Here is a 12,844-nt window from a genome sequence, read left to right on the forward strand (position 1 = left end):
TACCTGTCTGCCGGTTAACAAAAAGCCTTCTGGATGACCGGCATTCAGAATCACGTGGATGGCAGGTGTTCTTGGGTAAGAGCTCTGGAGTGCTCATCAATATCCCACGGGCACTTAAGAATGAATTCCACTATCATTCATTGCTCAGTTTGGGGATGAGTGAGCCTAGGTGGGAGGCCATTTGCATGCATCCAACCCTGACTGTATTCTTCATTTCACAGGGGTGCTGGAAGGATTAATAACTGTCTGGAAATGTAACATTTGTAAAGCATTTTCTAATCTTTGAAGAAAAGACATCAAATACATGTGAGTTCATTGGCAGCCTGAAATAACAATATTGTCTTTCACTCTGTCTTCCAGAACCTGCCAATAAACTTTTTATATAAATGCTGTCATCCTGCTGTGAAGAAATTTCAAAGAAAAGCCATGGAAACTTCTCCCACCCTTTCCCCCTGTGATTGATTCACCATTGTTCTAAAAACAACTGTTTTTATGTCTGAAACATTCAGAGCTTGAGAACTCAAGGCAGAATTTGACCATATCTTTCCACTTGGAAGTTGGCACACACACTATTCAGCAGGCACCCCCTGGTCCAAAACTCCCTGTAATAAAAGGGCAGGCTGCTTCTCTCTTGCCCCTCCTACACGTTCTGCTCTGCCCTAAGGGGTGCTTGTCCAGACCCCACCTGGGGACAGGCAAATCCAAGCAGCATGAGTTGAGTGGGTAAGAGCTGGAAATGGGATTGGGAGACCCTCTGCCCTCTCAGGCTCAGCCCCTTACTCAGAGTGGTTAAGAGCACATCATGACACAATTAGCCCTAATAAACATTAAAACATATTGCAACCCCTCAGTCATTAAAACAATATGCTATTGGCATGGATCAAAGTACTATGATATAGAACAGTCGAAACAATTTTGTCAAGGAAGAGCAAATTAGAGGACTCACTCTACCTAATTTCAAGACTTATTATAAATATACAACAATCAAGACATTGTAGTTTTAATATAAAGACAAACTCATGTCTAAAACAGAAGATTTCAGAAATTGATTCAGATATACAGGGTTAACTGACTTTTGACAGTAGTACCAAGGAAATTCAATGGGAAAAGAATAGTCTTTTCAACAAAAGGTGCTAGAACAATTAGATAGTCATATGCAAAAGAATCAACCTTGGCCGGGCGCAGTGGCTCAAGCCTGTAATCCCAGAACTTTGGGAGGCCGAGGCGGGTGGATCACGAGGTCAAGAGATCGAGACCATCCTGGTCAACACGGTGAAACCCCGTCTCTACTAAAAATACAAAAATTCAGCTGGGCATGGTGGCGTGTGCCTGTAATCCCAGCTACTCAGGAGGCTGAGGCAGGAGAATTGCCTGAACCCAGGAGGCGGAGGTTGCGGTGAGCCGAGATCGCGCCATTGCACTCCAGCCTGGGTAACAAGAGCGAAACTCCGTCTCAAAAAAAAAAAAAAAAAAAAGAATCAACCTTGACCTTTAGCTGATACCACATGCAGAAATTACCTGAAAATGGAGCATGGACCCATTTGTACACCTAAATGTCAGAGTTAAAATTGTAACATTTCTAGAAGAAAACAAAAGAGAAAATCTTACTGATCTTGGTTTTGGCAAAGGTTTCTGAAATATGAAACAAAAAGCACAAAGTATGAAACAGAAAACAAGTCTGACTTCATCAGATTTAAAATGTTTGCCCTTCTAAAGGATGGGAATATAAAAGTAAAATGGTAAGACACTGTGAGAAACTATTTACAAAACATATGCAACTTTTATCTAGATTATATAAAGAACACTTTCAACTCAATTATAAGAATTCAAGTAAATCAATGAGAAAAAAATACCCAAAAGATTTGAACATGCACTTCAACAAAGTAGATTGACTGATGGCAAATACACACATTAAAAAAATGATCATTATCTGAAGTCATTAGGTAAGTGCATATTAAAACTACAATAAGATGCCTCTATACTCCCACTAGAATGGATAAAAGGCTAACCATACTAAGTGCTGCGAAAAACATGGGCAATTAAAGTTCTTATACACTGTTAGTGAGAATGTAAAATGGTACAACTGCTTTGGAAGACATTTTTTTTTCTTAAAAAATTAAACATGCACATACCATATAGCACAGCCATTCAACCAATGCACAAGTGTACATGAATGTTCATGGCAACTTTATTTGTAATAACAGCCAAAACTGAAAACAATCCGAATGTTCATCAACAGATGGATGGATAAATACACAGCATTATAGTATCCATAAATGAATATTACTCAACAATAAAAAGAAATAAATTATTGATACATGTAAAAATATGGTGGAATCTTACAATCATAATGCTGAGTGAAAGAAGTCAGACAAAAGAGGCTACATGGTGTATTATTTCACTTATAAAATTTTAGAGGCCAGGCATGGTGGCTCATGCCTGTAATCCCAGCACTTTCAAAGGCTGAGACTGGAGGGTCACTTAAGGCCAGTAGTTTGAGACCAGCCTAGCCAACATGGTAAAACCCCATCTCTATAAAAACACAAAAATTAGCTGGACATGGCGGAAAACACCTGTAGTTCCAGCTACTCAGGTGGCTGAGGCACAAGAATCGCTTGAACCTGGAAGGTGGAGGCTGCAGTGAGCCAAGATTGCACCATTGCACTCCAGCCTGGGCGACACAGTGGGATTCTGTCTCAAAAAAAAAAAAATGTAGAAAATGCAAACACATCTAAAGTGATAGAAAGCTGACTGGTGGTTGCTTGGGGAGGGAAGATTCCCAGGAGGAATGAGGAAAACTTTGGGGGTGATGGGTGTGTTCATTATCTTGGTTGTGGTGATGGCTTCACAGGTGTTTACAGATATATCACTGAATTGTACAATTTAAATATGTAGTTTATTGTATGTCAATGTCAGTCTTTTTAAAATGCTGTCTTGATCCAGCTTTGAGACTCGCGCTAGAGGCCTGTCATTTCCCTTCCTTGAGCAGGTAATTCCACACCCCAACCAACTTCCTTAATGGGCCCTCATACTCCAAGCCACTATTTCTCTTCCCTAATTAACCCAAGCCTGAGTACCAGACAACCAAGGACAGCCCATATGCCACAGAGCCCTGAAATTATCCCAGTTGGTCAATCCTAAGCCTCCCAGCCCTGCGTCGCCTGTTCCTTCCTGCAGAAACCACAATAAGGGTGCTTGCCCACAACCACCCTCCCTCTGCCTTCTGACCAATCTCAGTGCTTCCCCCAAGCGGCCCTCCTGTGCACAAATAAACCTGTAACACTTTCTGCTTCCTTTCCGATGATCTGTGTCAGGCCTCATACTTCATCCAAGGTAGTTTGGTTAAAACAGTCCATTGTGCTTTCATGAAGCTAATTAAAAACTTTTCCCTATCCTTGGGTTGCGTACCCATGGGCTGGGCACCCACAGGTTCCACCAACCTTGGATCAAAGATATTCAAAGAATAAAAATAATACAACAATAAAAAATGATGCAGGCCGGGCACAGTGGCTCACACCTGTAATCCCAACACTTTGGGAGGCTGAGGCAGGAGGATCACCTGAGGTCAGGAGTTCAAAACCAGCCTGGCCAAAATGGCAAAACCCCATCACCAGTGAAAAGACAAAAATTAGCCAGGTGTGTTGTTGAGTGCCTGCAGTCCTGGCTTCTCAGGAGGCTGAAGCAGGAGAATCACTTGAACCCAGGAAGCAGAGGTTGCAGTGAGCTGACATCACGCCATTGCACTCCAGCCTGGGCAACAAAAAGAGATTTCAACTCAAAAAAACAAAACAACAAAAAAAAAAAAACGACAAATAGAAAACAATACTTCCATAGCATTTACGTTGTATTAGGTATTATAGGTAATCTAGAGATGAATGCAAGAGAAGAGAGGATGCACACAGGTTATCTGCACATGCAACATCATTTTATATCAGGGACTTGAGCATTAGCTGACATTGCTATCCTGAAGGTCCCAGAACCAATCCCCTCTGGATATGCAGGGATGACTATACAACTAAAATAGGAATGTAAAGATGACATGAATCTACTGCCATCATTTACAAAGGAGAAAGAAGAGGAATGGAGAAAGCGCCTTCCTGCCTCTGTCACCAACTCATCAGCTGTACAAGCGGGAGAATCTTTTAACTGGAAGTGTCTGAACTTTACCGGATGAGGGGAGGAGTGAGTGGGGGAAATGCAGGCCTTTGGGAATAGAAAACATCTCTTTGCAAAGAAAATGACAGCGACAAACCCCAGAACAAATAGAATAGAACTGGTATGTGAAGAGGCGGTCCCGTGGCAAACGTCCGCTTATGAATAAACGAAGGGATGACAGGTGGAGCCCCAGAATCAATACCGAGCGAGGCCGCTAGAGGGAGCCCACACAGACAGCAGTCAGGGAGCCCAGACAAGCCTGGCAGGGCCAGACCGACCAGAGCAGCCTCTTCCCTTAGGGGAGACTCGGGCAGCCTGATTGTCTCTGATAATGATGGTCTTGGCAAGCAAAGGGCAGCAAATGCGTGGATGTTGAGCAGGACCACAGGTGACTCCCAACACGCCCACCACAGCAGCGGAGACGCAGAGTGCTCTGTCTGAACCCTCCTGCTCCCAGTGGCCATTCAAACCGTCCCCTTTCTTCTTGTCCCCAGCACCCTCACAATGTCGTTTCCCAGAGGCCGCCTTCTCACCTGCAGATTTTGCCCACTGACTGGTGTGGCAGCCCAGCCCTGCCTCGAGGTGGAGGATTGCAGGGCAGAAAGGCCTCGGGACAATTCTGGCCCACCTGCCGCACAGCACTTTTCAATGCCGGCTCACAGAGGCTGAGCAGGGCTGCTCTGTCCATCTACCCTTTCTACCTAACTGCCTTCACCAGCTGTGAGACGGGCCCTGGAGGGTTCCTGCTCATTCTTCCAAAAATCAATGCTGCAAAAACCAATTTACCAAATGACCAAATTCACCAAAGGACTGATTCACTAAAAGCGGATTTGCCGAGTTGTTGACTGCGACTCACTATTACTGATTGGGAGATTCGGCCTTGGGCCTCCACTCATTCATTCTCCCTGGACAACTCTGCTGATGGCCTGTGGATTGCGTTGACTCCTGGTTCAAGTAGTTGGGGACCCTGGGTCCCCGCTGTTGCTTTCTCAGCCTCTTGCCCAGGAGCAATGGTCTCCCGAGTGGCTCTGATGTCATTTGTGGCAGCCCCACCAGTTTCTGGGTTGGAGGTCCAGGCTGCTCATAACCAAGGGTGAGCAGGCACAAAGCCTCCGTTTGCACTCTAGCCTGTGCAGATGCAAGCAGTCACCTGCTCTTCTTGACGGATAAACCCCAGGAAACACAGGGTTATCTGCTGCAATGAAGGAAGCTTCCCCAGCTGCCTCTGGCCTTTATACTCCTGCACCCTCTACACTCCAGTCTCAATATTGCAAGAGATAAGCCTATCTATAATTTAAATGATAATATTGAAATATGCCCTTATCTGTACTGGAAATACATTCTATTGATTTTCTTGTGGTCTGCTTGGAACACTGTCCCTTTCCCCTAGAAATTAGAAGGGATTTTGTCACTTGGAGCCATCATGTCTAGATTTCACCAGTATAAAACTAGCTGGCTTCCTACAGCCAGAGCTGCATGGAGAACAATTCTCTTTCAACCCAATTCAGGCTGCAGACCCTTCATGACGATGAGCTCACACTGTCTGTGCCACCTCCTATAAGGCTTTTGTGGAGACTTTTAGAATCTGTTTTACTTTTCATGGTGATCATCATTCAGCATTTCAGCATTATTCAACTTTTTTTTTTTTTTTTTTTTTTTTGAGACGGAGTTTCGCTCTTGTTACCCAGGCTGGAGTGCAATGGTGCGATCTCGGCTCACCACAACCTCCGCCTCCCGGGTTCAGGCAATTCTCCTGCCCCAGCCTCCTGAGTCGCTGGGATTACAGGCACGCGCCACCATGCCCAGCTGATTTTTTGTATTTTTAATAGAGACGGGGTTTCACCATGTTGACCAGGATGGTCTCGATCTCTTGACCTCGTGATCCACCCGCCTCGGCCTCCCACAACTTTTTATAACCTATTCTAGCACCAACGTTTCATTCATTCCAGGACTGATTCCATTTGAGCAACACCCAGGCTGTTTCCACTGCCTCTGTTTCCCTCCAGCTGCTGTCTTCCAGCCTTACCGCTGCTCAGTGCTGCTGAGTGCCATCACCCAAGAGGAGACCTCCCTGCTGCTGCTGAGGGTCATCACCCAATGGGAGACCTCCCTGCTGCTGCTGAGGGTCATCACCCAAGGGGAGACCTCCCTGCTGCTGCTGAGCGCCATCACCCAAGAGGAGACCTCCCACTTTCCTGTAGCAGGCCCCTGGTTTCTGGGTTGGAGGTCAAGGCTGCTGGCAACCGAGGGGTGAATGAGCACAAAGCCTGCATTTGCACTCTAGCTGGAGAAGAGTCCAGCCTGGGCTTCTCCCACCTCAGAAAAGGGAGAGCTGACTCTATATTTAAAAGGTGTGTCATCAAAAATAGCTTGTCTCTGATCTCTCATCCAAATTTCTTACAGGAAAAGAATGAACTTGGTCGTGTACTGGAATCAGGTAAGAGTGCCTGCCACTTAAAAGTGCTGAGGAAAATCAAGGGCAAGTTGCTGGGCAGAATCTCTGTTATTCCTCATTTTATCCATTAAGGTGCTTTTCCAGAAAACCTTTCCAAGCAGTGAGAAAGCTTTTTATGTTTTCCTAGAAGAGACTGAAAAGGAACAGGGACGTCCATGGCTGCTTCCCGCTGGGTGAGTGTGGCCGCTGAAAACCTGTCAGCTTGGCACTTCGACATGATTGTCTTTAAGACCTGCTGTTTCCCTGATCCTTGCAGTGTTCCTGAGAGGGCAAAGTTCAAGAACAACTAGCATGGATATCGGTATTGAAATTAGACTGGGTATCTTTCCCACCATCAGGACTGGGACCAATGCCTTTGCTGATCTTTGTCACTAACCAGGACTCAGGGCTGAGCTCTAGCTTTGGGAGTAGGAGCTCTTTCTGGGACGCCTGGGGAAAAATATCGAAACGTAGACTAATCTAAGTCTCATTTTTCCCAGGCCATGCCTGTCTTGGGACAATCAAGGACTTGGATGACAATCCCACTAGGGTTTGTCCCCAGTAGCCACCTAGACTGCCCCATCCCCTACCTTATACTTGCCTTCAGATGGGAACCTGAAGTGTTTCTCCTTTCAGCTGTTTTCACGTTGCACTTTTCAAAAGCTTTATTATCATTCCTTCTGTCCCGGGCCTTGTGGGCCTCTGCTATTCCTAAAAGTCAAGAAAAATGCCTTTAAATACTAACAATCAAGAATTCCTTTAAATCATGACAGGTCTTCCAGCAATGAGTGCCATCTGGCTGGCCTTTGAGTAACTCCTTCGCTTGATTGAGCCCCCTTGTGGCTCAAGGGGCCCTTCTAGTTTTCAGCTTGGACACAAAAAGGCAAAACACACTTCACAGAGAAGTCATATACAGCTGGCCCTCTGTATCCATGGGTTCCACATCCACAGATTCAACCAACCACAGTTAGAAAATATGCTGAAAAGAATGTTTTCACAAAGTTTCCAAAAAGCAAAACCTGTATTTGCTGTATGCCAAGTACTCCATTGCCTCCACTTGAATGAAGTAATGTGTAGGGATTGTATTCCGTATTAGAAATGCGCTAGAGAGGATTTAAAATACGTGGGAGGATTGCACAGGTTATATGCAAATACTATGTCATTTTTTATAAGAGACTTCAGCATCCGCAGATTTGGGCATCGATGCTCCTGGATCCAATTCCCGACAGACCCCAAGGGATGACTGAACTAGGAGAAAATACAAGCAGGTCATTACCGGCTATACCAGAGAAATACGTTGACACTAAGAAGTGAGTTAGTAGCAGGTAGCTCTAATCTGAGGGAGGTGATGTACTAATCCAAGGCCACGGGCAGGCTGCAATCAGAGGTGACAGGGCTCAAGAAAAGGGAAGGGCAGAGAAGGAGGTTCCTAGTGGGTGGCCTGAAGGAAAGGCACAGGCATCTGACCCAGGATCTAACAGCCCGTCCTCTGATGGTCTCTACATAATCTAGCCTGCGTGGTTACTGCCTCCAATATTCTTAATATTCTCAATATGCTCCACGGTTCAGATTTCTAAATCTATCTGCTGAGAAACCTCAAGCATTGTTCCTAGAACAATTCCTCTGTAATGTAGCCTCGTTTTCTAAGCAAGAGAGCTTGTCCTCCGGCTCTTACTGACTCACGGCAAGTGACGCCCCAGAGATGAGGACACTACATTTCTCTAAATGTTTTTTGGTTACGGATAACAGAAACCCCACAAAGAATAGCTTAGGCCATTTCTTAGGAACTTAGTTATTTACTATAAATTATTTATCAGATAATTAAGAATTTCCTGGGCGTGGTGGCTCACACGAGACTGAGGCAGGTGGATCGCTTGAGGCCAGGGGTTTGAGACCAGCCTGGTCAACATGGTGAAACCCCATCTCTACTAAAATTACAAAAATTAGACAGGAGTTGTGGTGCACACCTGTAATCCCAACTACTCGGGAAGTGGAAGCACAAGAAACACTTGAACCCAGCAGGTGGAGGTTGCAACGAGCTGAGATCACTCCACTGTACTCCAGCCTGGGCAACAGAGTTAGACTCTCTCTCAACAAAGAAAAAAAACATTGGAAGGTATTAGAATGCACTGTGGGATCCAGGGAAGGGTGGACCAGCAAGCTGTGAGAAGAACAGGGATGCGTTTGGGTCTCAGGGATAACCAGAGTCAGGGTCTAGATGCCCTCAGGACTCCTCATCTCCATCTGTGCCTCCCTTCAGAAGCCTGCGTTCTCCGTCTCTGCGGGACAGCCTTCTCCAAAGGCGAGAAACACGAAGGCCAGCTCGTGAATCTCACATGTTATTGCTGTTACTGCCAGAAAGAAACTGTTTCACTAACAATTCAAAGTATTTTGGGGGAAGATTCTACAGGCTCAGTGTGGCAGTGTGCCCACCTGAACGCTGACTTTTGGCCACTTAGCCCACCCATAACACCAGATAGCTGTGGGGGCAGGGGAGAGCACGCCATGAATGCAGCAGCTCCCAGGAGCGCCGTGGAGTAGAAGCACAATCCGTGTTCCCTGGAGAAGCAGAGGAACTGGGTGTCTCGTAACACGGATGTCCAGAAGGTTTAGAAAATGCTCCTTCACCTGGGTAATGCCCATTTCCCACAAGGCTCATCTCAGTTAACACCTCCAGAAAACTTTCTCTGACCCCAGTGGATCGGGTGTCCTACCTACATGCCCCGAGCACACAGCGCATGCACCCATTACTAGCCTATATTTTTGGTCCCCTCCTTACCTGTGCCGTCCTTGAGAAAGCAGCAGCGGCTGTGCATCTTGGCATTTCTACTACCTAATCCAGTTCCCGCCCCATGGCGTGCTTTCAATTAGCATTTCTTAAAACATGCATCAAAGACATGTTGAAAATATGAAATAACACCATGGTGACAGAAAGAGGCTATAGACAAAAAACAACAACAAAAAAAGAAAGAAAGAAAAACAAAAACAAAGAAAGAAAGAAAGAAAGAAAGAAAGAAAGAAAGAAAGAAAGAAAGAAAAGAGGCTATAGAACCACTGTATGAGTCGGTTCTCACACTGCTCTACAGACAGACCTGAGCCTGGGTGATTTATGAAGAAAAGATGTTTAATTGGCTCATGGTTCCACAGACTGTATAGGAATCGTGGCTAGGGAGACCTCTGGAAACTTTTTTTTTTTTTTTTTTTTTTGCAGCAGAGTCTTGCTCTGTTGCCCAGGCTGGAATGGCACAATCTCAGCTCACTGCAACCTCTGCTTCCCAGGTTCAAGTGATTCTCCTGCCTCAGCCTCCTGAGTAGCTGGGATTACAGGCATGCGCCACCACGCCCAGCTAATTTTGTATTTTCACTAGTGACAGGGTTTCACCATGTTGGTCAAGCTGGTCTCGAACTCCTGACCTCATGATCTGCTGCCTCGACCTCCCAAAGTGCTGGAATTACAGGTGTGAGCCACCACACCAGGCCAAAAACTTTCAATCATGGTGGAAGGCAAAGGGAAAGGAGGCCAGGTCTTACATGGTGGAAGCAGGAGGAAAAGCACGAAGGTGGAGATGCTGTACACTTTTAAACAACCAGATCTTGTAAGAACTCACCACCAAGAGAACAGCAAGGGGGAACTCTGCCCCCATGATCCAATCACCTCCCACCAGGCCCCTCCTCCAACATTAGGAATTACAATTCCACATGAGATTTGGGAGGGGACACAAATCCAAACCATATCACCCACCAAGTGTAATGTGGCTTTTGGGCCACTGGGTGCAGAAGCTGAGGTATGTGAGGAAGTCCTGGGCAGCATCGCACACCAGCCCAGAGCAATCGAGGGCAGTCACAGAGGCACCAAAAAAGGCTGAGTTTGTTCAGTTTATGTTGTTTAAAGAAGAGAATGTATATGTATATTTTCAAGATTTCTCATTAAAATTGTTTTAAAATTTTTTATTCAATCTCTGTAAATATCAATTTCCTTCTGTGATTTTGTGAAGCTGCGCTCTCTGGATTCTTTTTTGTTTATTTTAAGTGAGGGAATGCAACAAGCATTTATCACATGCCAATTATGAGGCAGGAATGGTGCTGGACGGCGGCACTATCAAGACGTTCACGGCGCTCAGACACCAGCAATCAAATCGGAATCACGCTGTCAGTGCTTTGCTAGAAGCACCCAAAGGGCCTTTGAAAGCAGAGGAGAGAGAATTCTCAACTGGGCTGGGGCATCTGGGATCTTCCAGAAGCTGCACTGTGGTGGGTGGGAGGTGTGTTGATTTGGGTTTTTGGATTGCAGTGCAGAATCTGACTCTGGCCAACTCAGGCAAGATGAAACCATATTAGAAAGAATCTATGAAGACAGACTCAGCAAAGGCAGGAGTCACAGCAAGTCCAAGGATCTGGCCAGCAAGGACTCACAGGTAACCCAGCTGGAGCTGCAGAGCCAGCTGAATGAGCTCCTCGCACTTCTTGTCTTTCCTTACGTCACTTCTGTCACCTTTCCAAATCCTGAGATGCGGATCTGGAGGCAGGGCTGAATGACACCCCTTCTCCTTGGCCAGGAGAGGACAGAGGGTGTCATTGACACCCCCCACACTGTTGCACAGGTTGGTGGAGAGAAATGTCCCCTGAAGAATAAGGAAAAAGAGACACTGATAGTAAAACGACAAATGATCAGTAAAGCAAAAATTAGTTAAGTGAGGAGGTAGGGAAGAGCACTGCAATTTTACGGAAATACAGTTGCTTATATGATTGGAGCAAGAGCCTAGTAACAGAGCCACAGGAGTTAGCGAGATGAGCTGGCAGGGGTTGGCCTCAAAGTACTTCCTGTGCCCTCTCCTGACAGACTGGAGAACCACAGCGAGGTTTGAGGAAGGAAAGAGACATTTGCATTCATTCATTCATTCATTCATTTGATGGAGTCTCACTCTGTTGCCAAGCTGGAAAGTGGTGGTGCAATCTCAGCTCACTGCCGCCTCTGCCTCCTGGGTTCAAGTGATTCTCTGGCGTCAGCCTCCAGAGTAGCCGGGATTACAGGTGTGTGCCACCATGCCCACCTAATTTTTGTATTTTTAGTAGAGATGGGGTTTCACCATGTTGACCAGGATGGTCTCAATCTTCTGACCTTGTGATCTGCCTGCCTCGGCCTTCCAAAGTGCTGGGATTACAGGCGTGAGCCACCGTTGCATTTTTAAAAGATCTCTGGCAGAGACGGAACTGGTTGGGAGGAGGCAGAACTACCGGAAGCTGCTTTGGGATCCAAGTGGTGAGTGAGGTGGGGGCAGGAAAAGACCAAGAACTACTGAAGGGGAGAACCCTAGGACTGGTCGCTGAACGTGGAAAATGGGTGGAGGGCAGCCAAAGAAAAAGGGATTTCGGGCTTGATGATAAGCGTGTACTGGCAGGGAGGGGTACAAGGTGAGCTCAGTTGAGTCTAAGATTCTTATGAGCCTTCCCAGACTCTTAATACCCCAAATCCTTCCCCCTCCCAATGATGAATAACAGCAAAATATAATAAACAATATTATTCCTTCATTCATTTATTCACCAAGCATTTAGTGATCACCCATAATGTGCAGGCGTTGGGAATATACCACGTAACATTTTCTGTCTGTAAGGACTCTCCATCCAGTGCAGACAAGTGAGCATAGGATTACAGTATAACATTCTCCTATGTATCGTAAGAGACTGGAGTAAATTTTCTCTTTTGCTATGAGACTTAGGTGGAAAGAGAGTAGTGATCATTTTAAATATGAAGGTAGTCCTGAAGTCATTCTCTTACAATCCCCAAACTGTACATATTCAATTCTCCAAATGCCTTTAATGTTTACATTATCAAAACATAAAATTTTCCAAAAATTCTTCCTCTACAATTCCTTTTAGTTTGTTTCTATTAAATAAGTACATTTATATTTACACGTGAAGATATATTACACTGCTGAACACCAAGTAACTGAAGAGAGATTGCAAAGAGCTGAAGTAAACAGCAAATTGATGAAACTCTAAGTTGATAGAAAGTCCAGACGTTGCGCAAACCTCCGCAAACCCTAATCGCTCTCAGGACCGACACCAGCGCCACCCTGGGAGAGCAGCTTAAGTCGGCAACCTGGAAACTCCCCCGTGGCCACCTGTTCCCCTTGCTGTTCTCAGTCACAAGCCCTGGACTTCATATTCATAGACACACACACATATCTGCAGGCATCTGTTTTCAAGAAATGGTTGTGCCAAACTCCTCCTGGGAAATGTGCTGAGAAAATTCCT

This window comes from Sapajus apella, unplaced genomic scaffold (assembly GCF_009761245.1).
Source record: "Sapajus apella isolate SASKATOON/1434 unplaced genomic scaffold, GSC_monkey_1.0 scaffold70, whole genome shotgun sequence".
Lineage (NCBI taxonomy): Eukaryota > Metazoa > Chordata > Mammalia > Primates > Cebidae > Sapajus > Sapajus apella.